Here is a 14317-nt window from a genome sequence, read left to right as displayed (position 1 = left end):
TATACCAACTTTCTAACTATTGACAATAAGCTGCATTGTAAAGGAAAGCAAAACCTGTTCAAAGGTAGGCGAGAGGTGAAATAGCATACTTGTCTATGGATATAAGGGGAATCTGTGAAAATTTATGTAGGGAGGATAGCATGTCCAATCATGCATCACCTCCATTTTTTGCCGACGCCACTTTTGACTAATCGCTGTGTGTCTAACAAAATGCTGTTAATTGTATAAAGCTAACCATTCATTTTAAAACTTAGAACATTTGTAATATAAGCAAATGTTGAACACAGGAAGAATGTGTTTACACAGAGAAAGACGCAACCGAATCTATTTTTGGGAAATGTTCATTCATGCAACAAAGTGAGCTTTTAAAAATATAGTTTAGGCCATGTTTAACAGTTTTAAGGTTTACTTTCATTGCAACCTTTACTGTTGTATCCACAGTGTCTTTATTGATCATAAGTAAATATAATTGCGTGCAGTTGATGTTTGCCATGTATTTATAATTTATAATGGTTTATTAAATAACAAAGGTTTTTTATAATAAGAACTGACTTATACAAAAATATACATGTATGGAATTTTTCATTAATGATGGAAAAAACTCCATTCACAGTTGCGAAAATCGTGTCTTAATCATTGGCATTCAAATCTTGTCTTAGATAGATGATTCTCTATTCCTTAGTTAAAACTTGTGAAACTTTATAAGATTTAGCAGTAGTCCTTTGGAATTTGACTAATCTCAATGTTATTATGTACTCTGCATGAGGTTCTTATTTATGTATTTTTACTTCTATAACGATTGTTTTTAGTCAGTGATGTATACTTAGTTATATAACTAGAATGTTCTAAATAGGCGTCATTAATGTTTTATAATACTGTTTGTTAAAGGAGATCCTGACTCACTCTTCATCTTCGTTTGCTATTTAAATGTGTTTATGTAACAAAACTTACATGGATAAAGATTGATGTAACAATAAGGTATGAAGTATGATCACCATTTTTAAACTGATATGTATGTGGTCGCGTTCTTTTAATAAATCTCTCATCCTTTGTTAGGTATGTGACATGTAAAGAACTGAAGCAAGCTTAATTTGACGCGAGGTCGTCAGATATAAAGTCTTACTTCTACAACAAAGGTAATTTTACAAAAGTAAAGCGACATTTATATCCACATTACGGACTTAACAAATTAGCTAAAGAAACATCTATAGATGAAGTATGGATAAACATGCATGAGAAATCATATCTAAATTGATACACCAACTTTTAACTATTGACTATAAGCTGCATGGTAGGAAAACAGTAAAACCTGTTCAAAAGTATTGGGAGGAAGAATAGCATGATTGTATTTTCTACATGTAGGACGCTGACATTTTCTTTACTTACCCTTGCATTCATCTCTAGTGGATACAGTTTGAAGAGGCTTGCTTATGTGCAGTGGCTTTCCTGGCTAAAACTTTGACTTTGCTGCTCAGACTATATTATCTTTTCCCTTGATCAATCTCTCAATTCTTGCATTTTCCCAAATCCTCTTTTCAAACTTTCCTCAAACACAAGAACTACATCACCTACTTTCGGACACAAAATACCCTTTACTTTGCCAGCCTTATGACACTTCCTTACACTTGTTAAATATTCCTTCCTCCACCTGGACAAAAAATGCTTTCCCAATCTCGCTAAATACCTAAACCTACGCTTGATCACTCCTGCATCTTCGTCATTAATAGTATGCATAATTCTTTTGCCTGGAATAGATGTTAATCTTCTTCCAAACATAAGATGTGCAGGAGTCAGTACATCTACATTCACTTCATCTTCATATACATAAGTCAATGGTCTAGAGTTTAAAGTGCCTTGTACCTCAACTAATGTTGTTAATAATTCTTCCTCGTTCACTTTAGTGCTACCCAACACCTTCTCCAGACAGCCTTTCACTAATGCTACCATTCTTTCAAAAAATCCACCCCACCAGGGTGTCCTCGACAAATTAAAATTCCATATCAACCGATTTCCTTCCAAAAATGACTTTGCTACCTTAATTTCATAAATCCCCTTCAACGCTTTCTCAGTTGCTTCAAATGTTTTGGCGTCGTCCCAAACTATTAGCGAGGGTGCTCACATTCTAGCAGTAAATCTTTGCATACAATTCAAAAAACAAAGTGCACTTAAACTATCAAGTAAATCAAGACAAATTGTTCTTGTAACACAGCAGGAAAATAGTGCGAAGTATACTTTTACCATCTGTCCACCTTCTTTTGAAAACAATAGACCAACAGCAAAATCTACTCATACTTTAGAAAAGGGTGGTGAATACTGAACTCTAAAATCTGCTAAATCTGCTTGCACTCGTGTTTTATAAGCCTCTCCTTGATGTCTTCTACAAATCCTGCAATTTCCTAACACCTTCTTCACGATCTGTCTACTTTGTTTCCCATTATTTGCCTCGTAGCTGAACAAAGGTCGCTCTTACCCCACTATGATGAACCTTCCGGTGGCAATCTTTAATAATAAAATTCGGTTAAGTGATGATCCTTAGGCAATAAAATTTGGTTCTCTAGCTTCTAGCTCTAAATCTGTCACTTCCAATGTTTTAGTCCTCTTTGTCCCGAGTTTAACTCTTGCCTTCAAATTGTCTACAAATCGCCCAATGATAGCTATGACCCTTATTAGTCTCTTTATATTACTAAATTTGCCAAATTTTATCACACAATCTTTATCTACTATCTGAGTGTTAGCCAATGCCTGAGTGTTAGCCAATGCTGTCTTCTCGACTTCCGCAAGACTTTCCTCTGTAGTTTTAACCTCTTTTGGCATTGGCTAATCACAATGGGGACCTGACAACCACTTTAGTCCCTTCCACTAAAGTTCACTTTCCTTTAATTGTGATGTTGTAATTCCCCTTGAACCTAAGTGCGCTGGGTTGTCTACACCCGGACAATGTTTCCAGTCATCCTTTCTGCTCAATCTTAAAATCTCGTTAACTCTATGGCGCACAAACTGTTTCCATTCTCCCCTATTACCGATCCAGCACAATGCAGTCATACTGTCCAACCAATAGTATGTACCATCAAATTGAACGTAACCTTCTAAGGCCAACTTCACTGTGTCCATCAACTGTGCTAATTTTCCAGCTGACCTCACTTCTAGTCCGGGAATTGTCTGCAATTTTATTGGCGCTATCCTTGTTTTTGACGTAAGCAACTCTAGAGTGGTAGGCACCGTTTAGCTCTGTCCCAAAATATACGACCGCATAGTATGCCTTTTGGCTGGCATCTGCGTACCCATGCAAGTAACACTTTACCTTACCAAGTAAATTACCCTAGACACATCTCGCCACAACTAAATCCCTGACTCTCTCTAAATCTTCTATCCATCTCTCCCAACGTTTTTTCTTGTCACCTTCCAGCTCATTATCGCATTCAGATTTCTCAATACACAGCTCCTGAAACAACAATTAGCACAAACTACAACTGGACTTATAATACCCAAAGGATTGAATAATCCTGCAAGTATACTTAGTATATTTCGTTTACTTGGAATGATTACCTTTGCTTTTTCAGCCAATTTCCAGAGGCTAAATACAAAGCGATCCAACTTACACTACCATCGCAATTCTAGTACTTTCTCAAACCTTCCAATGATACTATTTTCCCCAACTGATGCTTTAGCATCAGTTTGTTCATCAACCACTTTCGAATTACTAAATTCTGCCCTTCTTTCCTCTAAAATGCTTCTTTCTCTCTTTTCTATTTCTTTCAAAACATTCTCATCGTTAATTAGCCACTTCCTAAGCCTAAATCCTCCTGCAGCCAATTGTTCACTTGCTGACTCATACAACCTCATTACTTTCTTCTTGGATTGTTCACCGGACACTAGATCATCGACATAAAAGCTATCTTTGAGTTTTTTAACAAATTCCCTGTCTATCTCTATGAATGAGTTATTGCCATTTTTGCTTTTCGACCATTTTTCTGCGTTTCCTGTTAATTTCATGTCTAATTCTTACAAAATCAGCATAGAAACAGGGCATTGTTTAGTTTAAATCTAACAAAGAATTTCATTGATTTAATTGCTTTGCTCAGCTAAACGAAATCGTCAAGGCAACAACGGCATCTAGTACAGCAAACAAATACAGCATTGGCAAGGCATGACACAAGGCGCTTCGAGTCTTTGACTTTTAGTATATCGCTACTACTTTAGAAATGTACCTTTTTAAAGTGCCTGAAAAATACCATTTATTGCAAACATTCTTTTAGACTTTATACTAAAAACACAATATCTGACATTATTGAGAACTTGTTATAGACGGCTTTGTGCAAAGCTTATGATACCAGGCACTTCCTTACAAACTTGTCATGCTAAGGAAAAAAATTTGTTAGGCAAAGTATCATCGCATTAATTAAAAAGAAACTGAGAATCCCCGGTTTTCTCATCAATCTAATAGCTTCATCAATAAAGACACTCAACTTATTCAGGAATCCAGGTAATACAATAATGAAAACAGAAGCTGCATCAGTTCTTTCGTTCTAAGTGGTTGCTTGCATGCTAGTCAAAAACAGAAAACAATTTTACAAATGACTTTGGAAAATTTCTATAATTGTGTTGATTCAAACTAAAGCTTGATTCATCATGTCCACTGAATGCCAGCTCTTTTTTAGACTAATGTTAGACAACCTTCATTTATATTTACTTTTTCTTCTTATTAGGCCTTTATCCTCATTATGTCGTGTCTCTTTTTGTTCTTAAAAATAACTTCAACACAATGGTAAAAATCCCTGTTCATCAAGTTCAACATTTTATAAAATTGAAAAACAAAATTTCATTTTATGTTTCTTGAAATCGTCAGAAAAATGATGCTTGTTTATACATTCAATGTTTGTCCAAGTTTTGGATTTGCACGAAACAGCCAGGAGTATGACCATGCAGTTAACTACTGATTTTTGTCCTCACAAACACACATGTAAACAATGTTTTCTCCCTTATCAAGTTGATCAGAATCCCCTGCGTCTCATTACAAGTCTTAGCGTGCAATTTGCATGGCTTGCGACATTCTGCTTTTTAGCATTTTGTGCAACGGCAAAACCTTTGTAAAAGCTGAGAAACAATTAATATATCCTGCTCTTTTATCTGCAGATTAGAGGTACAATTAAATTTTTAAATGCAATAAAACTGTAGCTAAAACGATGAAAACTTTGAGAGTATTTAAAATAGTTGCCCTAAAAAATTTCAGCACCCTTAAAAGGAAAAATTCTGCGGCTGATTTATAACTAAACCCTCCCCCCCCCCCTCACAAAAAAGGCATTATTTCATCACCATTTATTAAAAACCTGCATTTCAAGTAAAATTCAATGAAAGTGGTATACTGACTACATTAACTTTTGCCTGATATTAGGAGTTCATGATCTTAAAATTGGTGAAGAATTTTGACCATTAAACTTTCAATCTTCGTAGCCACAGAAAATACGATTGGGTGCCATCCAAATCGTCTATAATTTGTTGCAAATGATTGCAAAACAAAAAAATTTCAAAACTCATATTTAAACACGTGCATTAGACTCTAGAATGCATCATTATCAACCTTAGGCTATTCAAGAAAAGGCTATTACAACATTATAAACAATCCTTAAAAAGAGTCGCTATATTTGCTGTTTATGACGATAAAAAGTGCAAACTATCCAGTAAATATCGTGTTGTTTTTAATGTTTGCGGCATTTGTTTGAATTAACCCTTTAGGAGCCAGGCCTTTTTAAAAGCTCGTACACGCCTCGTTTGGTGATTTTGCCTGTGAGCAACAACGGTCTCTAAAGGGTTAAGGCTGCTTTAATTGACAAGAGCTGTAACATGTATCCTGTTATTTAATAGTTACTTATGTTCATTTGCATTTATAGCATGATGCAGGCGAAGTTGATTAAATAAATGAATAAATAAATAAATGTATGTATGAGTAAATGTATTTGATTTCATCAAATGTAAAAAACTCTCGACTTTCATGATAACTAATACATTTATCTTGTATATTATATTGGAATTGCTTGATTTTACTTGTCTTGTTGATACAATAATTTTTTTAGATGGAATCAAGAGAAAACAGAAATCTATTTTACATCAGAAGAGTAATTAATGTGGTACAAACGGAACTTGCTCAATTTTTCATCAAAGAATGGAACTCTCGTTACAAATCAACACATGGAGAATGGGATGATACACACAACAGTGGTAACAAATTTTACAATTTAGAATCAAGAAGAAAGTTAGACCAAAAAACTCGACAAAAATATCAAGATGGAGATACCAGTAAGTGGGACTGTACGATATTATTTGATGCAATAGTTTTTTCAAATTCAATTGGAAAGCACCTTGATAAAAAAACAAAGGATGCTGTTCATGCACTTCGTTGTGAAAGAAACAATGACGCTCATTGGCATGGAAGCAATTACTCAGATGATGATTTTGATGGAATAGTCAATATCATTGAAAAATCATTTCAATATTTAAAATTTTCCCTCGATGGAATCAATGAAATAAAAAATAATCGAAACAAGTTTAATTCATTTCAAGTTCTTCCTTCAAAACCTAATCATTTTCTCGTTGAACGCACTGAATTACGAGATAAAATTAAAAAAGATCTTGAAAAATTAAGCAATGATAACAATGATAAACTGACATATTTTTACATCACTGGTAATCCTGGCAGTGGTAAATCACAACTTGCAAGACAGGTTTGTGAAAAAATATCGTGTGATTGGAAAAATAGAACTTCGTTTGTAATGACTCTCGATGGAAAAAATGAGGAATCTCTTTTAAAAACTTACTGTGAACTTGGATACCGTTTAAACTGTGACAAGTATATGATTAAAAAATTTGAAGATGAAAATTGTTCCATCGCAGACAAAGTGAAGAATTTGCGATCGTTAGTATCCACACGATTAAAATTCTGGAAAAATTGGTTGATCATTGTAGACAACGTGGCACAGCTGAGCAAAATTTCTTCATTACTCCCCCAAGTTGGTGATCCCATGTGGATAAATGGACAAATCATAGTAACTATCCAGAACACAGATGCCGTACCTCAAGACGATGAGTTTAGCAAACGTATTTCTATCAGAAGTGGAATGAATGATAAAGAATGTTGTCAACTGTTGGAATATTACACTAAAGATGATAATACTGATGATCAACTGTTGAATGAAGTATCCCACGCATTAGATCGTCAACCGCTGGCTTTGGCTACCGCTGGTTATTATTTCAGTCGTGTAAACAAAGCAAACTGCTCATTTACTTGGAAACAATATTTAAAGAAAATATCTTTAGAAGAACAAGAAACCATGGACGCCACTATTGTTAAATTTAACTCGGTGTATCCTAGAAGTATGCTACAAGCTTCACTTTTAGCTGTCAGACAAAATGCTGCAGAATCCTCAATATTGGCAATTGTTATTAACTTTTTTTCCGTGATATCGTTTGATCCTATACCACGAGACATTATTGTTTTTTATGTTCAAAAAATAGATCCCAAACACTCAAAGGAAGATATATGTCTTTGTTTAAAGGACTGCTCATTGTTCTTGCATTCAGAAAATAATGACATTAGTCTACATCGCATTGTTCACAAAGCAATTATTGTTTATCAATCTGAACATTCAAATGAAGAACATGAAATGGAAACTAACGTTGATCAAATATCTAAAGCACTTTACATGTTTAAAGAGAGAGACGACGAAATCAAATTAATGCCACATCTTGAAAAAATTGTTCAATTATTAAAGACCAACAAGATAAAAATCAACATGAACACTTTACAAGTTTTCCAATATTTTGTTGACAAATTAAGACATTTTGGAAAATACGATCTTGCTCTTGAACTATTGGATAAATTTAAATCTGAAGAACTTATATTTAACAAAGCTTGGTATTTTACTGAGCTCGGTATTTTACACGAAGACACGGGGGGATATGGCAAAGCTATAAATTATCACGAAAAAGCTCTGGAAATTCGAAAACAATTGTTAGGTCCAAATCATGTTCATGTCGCTACGTCTTTAAACAATCTTGGTTTGGTGTTACATGAAACTGGAAACAACAACAAAGCTATAGAGTTTCATGAAAAAGCTCTGGAAATTCGAAAACAATCGTTAGGTCCAAATCATGTTGATGTCGCTACGTCTTTAAACAATCTTGGTAATGTGTATAATGAAACTGGAAACAACAACAAAGCTAAAGAGTTTTACGAAAAAGCTCTGGAAATTCGAAAACAATCGTTAGGTCCAAATCATGTTGATGTCGCTGCGTCTTTAAACAATCTTGGTAATGTGTATATTAACACTGGAAACTACGACAAAGCTATAGAATTTCATGAAAAAGCTCTGGAAATTCGAAAACAATCGTTAGGTCCAAATCATGTTAATGTCGCTGCGTCTTTAAACAATCTTGGTAATGTGTATATTAACACTGGAAACTACGACAAAGCTATAGAATTTCATGAAAAAGCTCTGGAAATTAAAAAACAATCGTTAGGTCCAAATCATGTTAATGTCGCTGCGTCTTTAAACAATCTTGGTGCGGTGTTACATGAAACTGGAAACTACGACAAAGCTATAGAGCTTTATGAAAAAGCTCTGGAAATTCGAAAACAATCGTTAGGTCCAAATCATGTTGATGTCGCTGCGTCTTTAAACAATCTTGGTGCGGTGTTTAAAAAAACTGGAAACTACGACAAAGCTATAGAGTTTTACGAAAAAGCTAAGAAAATTCGCAAAAAAAACGTTAGGAAGTAGTCAGGTTGATGTCGTTAAGGCTTTTAAACAATCTAGGTGTGTTGTATTATGAAACTCGGGAATATGACAAAGCTTTACAGTTACACTTTGGTAGCTACGTGTTTTAAAGAAAATTGTGCCTTCTAAATTATGTTAAGCCTATTTTTAACACATAGACCGTAGGAGCAAGGCTTCCACCTGCCAAGTCAGCTCCCCTCTCCCTCAGAAGGTATTTTTGGTAGTGAATAAAACGTTTGCAATTTGCATTTTGTGAGGTAAAATGAACCTAAAGTTGTAATGATCCTTGTCTATATATAGTTTCACTGATATCTAGTCAATAAACTTACTCTACAGCCAGGAATCATCCTAAGTAGAACTTAGAACTGCCCATGCCCTGAATCTGACATTCTTCTTTAGACTTTATTTCTAAAGTAATTTGTTTTTATGTTATAACCAAGTAGTAATTTTTATTGTATGATTTACAAACATACTAAAGTATATTGGGATGACAGAATTTTGTTAAATAAATACTATCCTGTTAGTTGTTCATATTCTTTGATACATTCAGTAATTTTTTACCAAGCTCCGTAAGCCTATGACCATATTCCAGGTTCCTATAATTTCCAAGGGGTACACCTTTCATACCATACATACCACCCCACCATGCTGCAGCCAATATTCCTGTGCTGTCACTATCTCCACCATGAAACATAGAACAAGAGCACAATTGAAACCAGGAATCTTTTGCCATCATCAAAGCATCGTAAGCAATCATTGGTGCATCATGACCACTGGACCCACCCCAACCTGCATAACTGACAGATTTATAAAAAGCATCACATTCAGGTATGTTATAATTCACTGGAAACTTTGGTTCACTGGTTCCATTCATTAATCCCCGTAGTTGAAGATATGACTCCCAACTGTTTTTAAAGTAGCCCCAAGATTTCTTGTTTTCTTCTACATCACGACCACCTTCTCAATGTATTCCCAAACTTTGGGTAAAACATTTAAAAGTCCTGCTCCCCATTTTTTTGGAGCCATCTTCTGTATAGCATAGGCTGTAAATAAAGCTGCAGTAACAGCCCCAAGATAACCTATAATTAAAATCATTAGCTTTAAAGATTGCTAATTTCATGTCACTTACATTATGATGACCCTATTTACATAATAGCGGCATTTTGATATTGATCATGGATTCAATGGCTGTAGTAGTGAAGATATTAAAGCAAGAACAGAAATGGCAATTCATGCAGCTTTTAGAAGACCGAAATTTGGGAATGTGGAGAAGCGATAAAAGGGATGGATCAAACATATGGTCATTTAAAGTGAGCAATGTTAGAAGGATGGAGGAATTTGAAATGTGGTTCTGGAAAATGATGGATTGCATAGACTTATGCAAACCTTAGGTCAACCTTCTCTAAGGAAGAGTTGAAGATAAAACATCTAAGAAAAGCAAAAGGATTGAAAAGCTAAATTACTATAACAGTTTGTTAAAATGAAAAGAAATGCAGATAACAGGAAAACCTAGCAAACTTTATACAAAGCAACACTTGTTGATAGACAAAACACTAGACATTAGTGACTTGATAATTTATACATGATCTGAAATTGTTGCTTTATTATGAAAGGTGAATACCTGTGGGGTGATTATGAGTCATCCTTCCACTTTCAACAGCAATTTCAATTAACATTTCAATTTGATCTTCACAAGGAAACATCAAACCTATACACATGGATCTCATAGCTGCACCACATCCTCCACCTCCTTCATTAAATGGTATAATGTAACCTTTTTCCTCAAGAGGTCGTAACATGAAACATATCTTTGTTGTGGTCTGACCAGGAGCTCTTTCCCACATATCCTCAGCACATGTCTTCTTGTACTTTGTAGCCATAATGCTCAATAACTCTTCCGTTGTTGTCCATTCAGAAACCAACGCTTCAGCTGTAGCAATGTGTAGTACAGTGTCGTCACTAACCCTCCATCCTACAATGTCAGTTTTTCTAGTTCTTCATGAATTTGAGTACCACTGTAACAGAATTCCCACAAACCATTCTTATAACCTAGAGCATCCCCAACTCCACTGAGAACCATAACTGCTTCGTATTTTTCGGATGATTGGACCGTATTTTCAAGAGCCATTTTTAATATGTTTACTTCACCGTAGTTTAATGAATTTTTTTGAAACACGGGGAAAGTACTAAGCTTCCCTCAACTTAGTCAATGTTTGACCGTGAGAATACCGCATTACTTCATGTTATCCGATTTTGTTAAATACTCGTCGGTAAGCGCGCTTGCACCTGTCTCGGGCAAATCGAAAGTATGTTTTTTTTTAAGTATGTTTTTTAATCGAAAGTATGTTTTTTTTCTAAAGAAACAAAATTATGATATTGATGCGAAGTTACAAAACATGACCAAAGTTGCAATTTGGCTGGCTACATAACTTTCAGTGGAACGAGAGTTTAGTGTGAGCTTATTCACAGAAGTTAAATTTTTCAGCAAGTTTGAAATTCAGTTAGATCGTTGCATAATTAAATATGCTGTTCAAAGCAACATTACAATAGTACTTCCATAGAAAATGAATGCGATCTTTTTTCTTTTCGCTTTTCTGAAGCAGTAAACACCATCATACAAAACAATTAAATGTTTTTCATTCTTTAACTGAAGAACAAGTGAAATTGCTACGTACTTGCCAACAATTTTTGTTTCAACCCATTCAACTTTCATTAATGCAGCAAACCCATCCAGCAGAAAATCCCACTTCTCATCTTCTTTGCATTTCTGAATAGATGGTAATCATATTATGAAACTGGTAGCTTGCTTGCAGCCTGACTGTTACTAAGGAAGAAAATTTAGGATGTAAACACGCTATGAAAGTGGTAGAGAACATAGAGACACAGTTATTTCACAGCAAACCTCTTTTTTACATTGGTGGTCAATTGAGACAAGCCTCCAACAGTGATTCTAGTGGCTGCACCACAAATTATTACATAGGATATGCTCTGAGCATACACTACACATTCTAAATATATTACAGTTTTTTTGTCCAAATTATTTATTCCCTGTTTTCCCCATAAAATCAACCAATGACAACCACTTTGGTGGTAATTAATATTTCTAAAAGCAGAATCACTTGATGTGAAAACAATGTTTTATCAAAGAAATTATAATTTACTTCGAAGAAAGATACCTATGCATACCTTTCCTGTAAACTTTCAGTTGATATGTTCATGCAAAAAATAAACAGGAAAGGTTCAAGACGAACCAAGAGCATTCTGTCACACAAAAACATTACAATGTTTGAAGTGGCATCCAGCCAAACAATTAATGAAAATTAATGGTAGATTCACTTTAACATTTATATGAGAAGCATAAGATTATCTTCAAAGTCGACAAACCATTGTAGGTATTTAATATTTTTAACCCAATGGAAAAACCCAATCTGTATGCATGTGAAACCAAAGATAAGAAACATTCCAGAATTGATTGCATTCTAATTGTATAAGCCTTTGCCATCCATACCAAGAAATAGCACCCAATGAAACAAATGTAACTTAATTACGTAAATGGTTCATTGGTTTCAAATATGGTTTGAAACATTAATCTAATAGAGGGGATATATGTTTGTAGACATAAATAAATTTGAACACATACTTTTGTTGATATGACTGTGCTAATAAATGTAAATTAATATGAATTTGTGCAACTACAAATAATAAAAAGAACACTTTAAAAATTCATACCGCTTCATCACTTTGTGTGGTCTCTTTCCTCTTCACGTTATTGTAAAAGAACTCATTTCAGCGTCTGAATTTCTTCATGAATTGACACATTTACCAGGTGTAATCCAAAAATACCGCAACTAACAAAAACCAGTATCACTGCCAGTACTGTGTTCTTGAATTAACAAAGTTAGACCATAATTAGTCGAAGTACCATTATCTCAGCCAGACTTCTCAGATAGATATTTACGAATACTGAGTGAGCCCTGTTGATTGCTTGCCTTCGAACTTTTGCAAACTCTAAAAAACATACATATACAAAGAAATATTGTTCTCATATATGAAATTTTAAAATTGTACTAAACTATGGCACTGAAATTTCTCTCTTAAGTTGCAACAGTTGTATTTGCGGTTATACATGCCACTTTACGACAGAAACTTACCACATGTTGCATTTACGCCATGTTCTAATAACAAAAACCATGACCAGCCGACAATTTAAAGAAATATGGTACAAAACAAATTCCGAAGAAGCAAGACATCTTGAGATTGCAAAATATGCATCAAAACAAGACGTGAAGTGAACTGTAAATTTTCGACTTTATTTCAAAGTCATCCTCGGACAGAATGATATTTAAAACCATACATACAAATATATATTTACAACGCAGGAAATGAGTAAACGGAAGTAAGCAATAGAAATAATAACAAATTTTAATAACAAATTTGGCGCGATTCTCATTACTTCAAGTAAGTGAAAGTCAAAAGGAGTCTACAACAGGGTTGCCAGATTGGCCTTTTGGAGGCCAAATAACTCAAATTTGGCTTCTTTTTTCCTTGCTTGGCCTCAAAAAATAAATTTGGCCATTTGGCTTCTTTTTGGCTTCTTTTTGCTTCCCACAGATTTTTAATGTCATTACTACTAAGTTTCACAGTTCTTTCGCAAAAGATAAACGAAATGGTTCTATTCTGTCACTACTTCCCAGGCTCTTTGCGCCGGTCATAGGCTCATAGCATCATTATATTTTCAACATGGCAGCCAAATGGAAAGCATCATATGAATCTGGAAGAAAATATACCAAAAGGTGGGAGAGCAAATTTATCTGGCTTTCGAAAGCAACAGATGGAAGTGAAGATGGGTATTGTAAGCTTTGCCATACTCAAATAAAGCCCAAACTATCAAATTTGACTAAGCACGAAAAGAGTGATAAGCACGTGCAACGGGTTAGGGCTTCAACGTCAGTAAGGCCAATTCAAGTTGTGCGAAACCCAACGATCGCCGACGAAGTAAAACGTACAGAAATTGAGCTAGCTGTGACAATGGCGTGTCATTCTTCTATTCTAACCATGGATCATCTTGGGGAGATTATAGCTCGAAATGCAAAGGGAAGTAGACTCGAAAACATAAAGATACATCGTACGAAATGCACTAAAATTCTTACCAATGTAGTCAGTCCTGCACTGAAAGAAGAATTAATTGCAGATGTGAAAGGAAAGAAGTTCTCTTTAATCGTCGATGAGACTACCGATGTTTCTACAGCCAAACAGCTCTGTGTCATCATTCGGTATTACAGCAGTGTGGAAAAGAATATCGTCACTGCCTTTGTGGACCTGGTCAATGTTGCTCGTGCTTGTGCAGATGACCTTTTTTATGCCATCCGAAATTGCCTTCGTGAAATTGACCTTGAATTAGTTGACTGCATTGGGTATGCCAGTGATGGTGCTTCTGTTATGGTCGGCAAACATGACTCAGTGTGGACAAGGCTTGAAGCTGTTGCCCCGAATTGCATCAAATTGACGTGTATCTGCCATTCGTTGTCGTTATGCGTCCAACATGC

At 34.9% G+C, this 14317-nt stretch overlaps 1 protein-coding gene and 1 pseudogene across 1 annotated transcript in view; both read right to left on the bottom strand.

Moving 5' to 3' along the window:
* Positions 1 to 14317, bottom strand: part of LOC124456706 (sorting nexin-29-like) — an 89940-nt gene that overhangs the window by 32603 nt on the left and 43020 nt on the right. The gene's annotated exons all lie outside the window — the stretch shown is intronic.
* LOC124456689 lies at positions 9204 to 12787 on the bottom strand (annotated as a pseudogene).

Source organism: Xenia sp. Carnegie-2017, unplaced genomic scaffold (assembly GCF_021976095.1).
Source record: "Xenia sp. Carnegie-2017 unplaced genomic scaffold, XeniaSp_v1 HiC_scaffold_6, whole genome shotgun sequence".
Taxonomy (NCBI): Eukaryota; Metazoa; Cnidaria; class Anthozoa; order Malacalcyonacea; family Xeniidae; genus Xenia; species Xenia sp. Carnegie-2017.
This window is presented reverse-complemented; position numbering and strand designations above follow the sequence as displayed.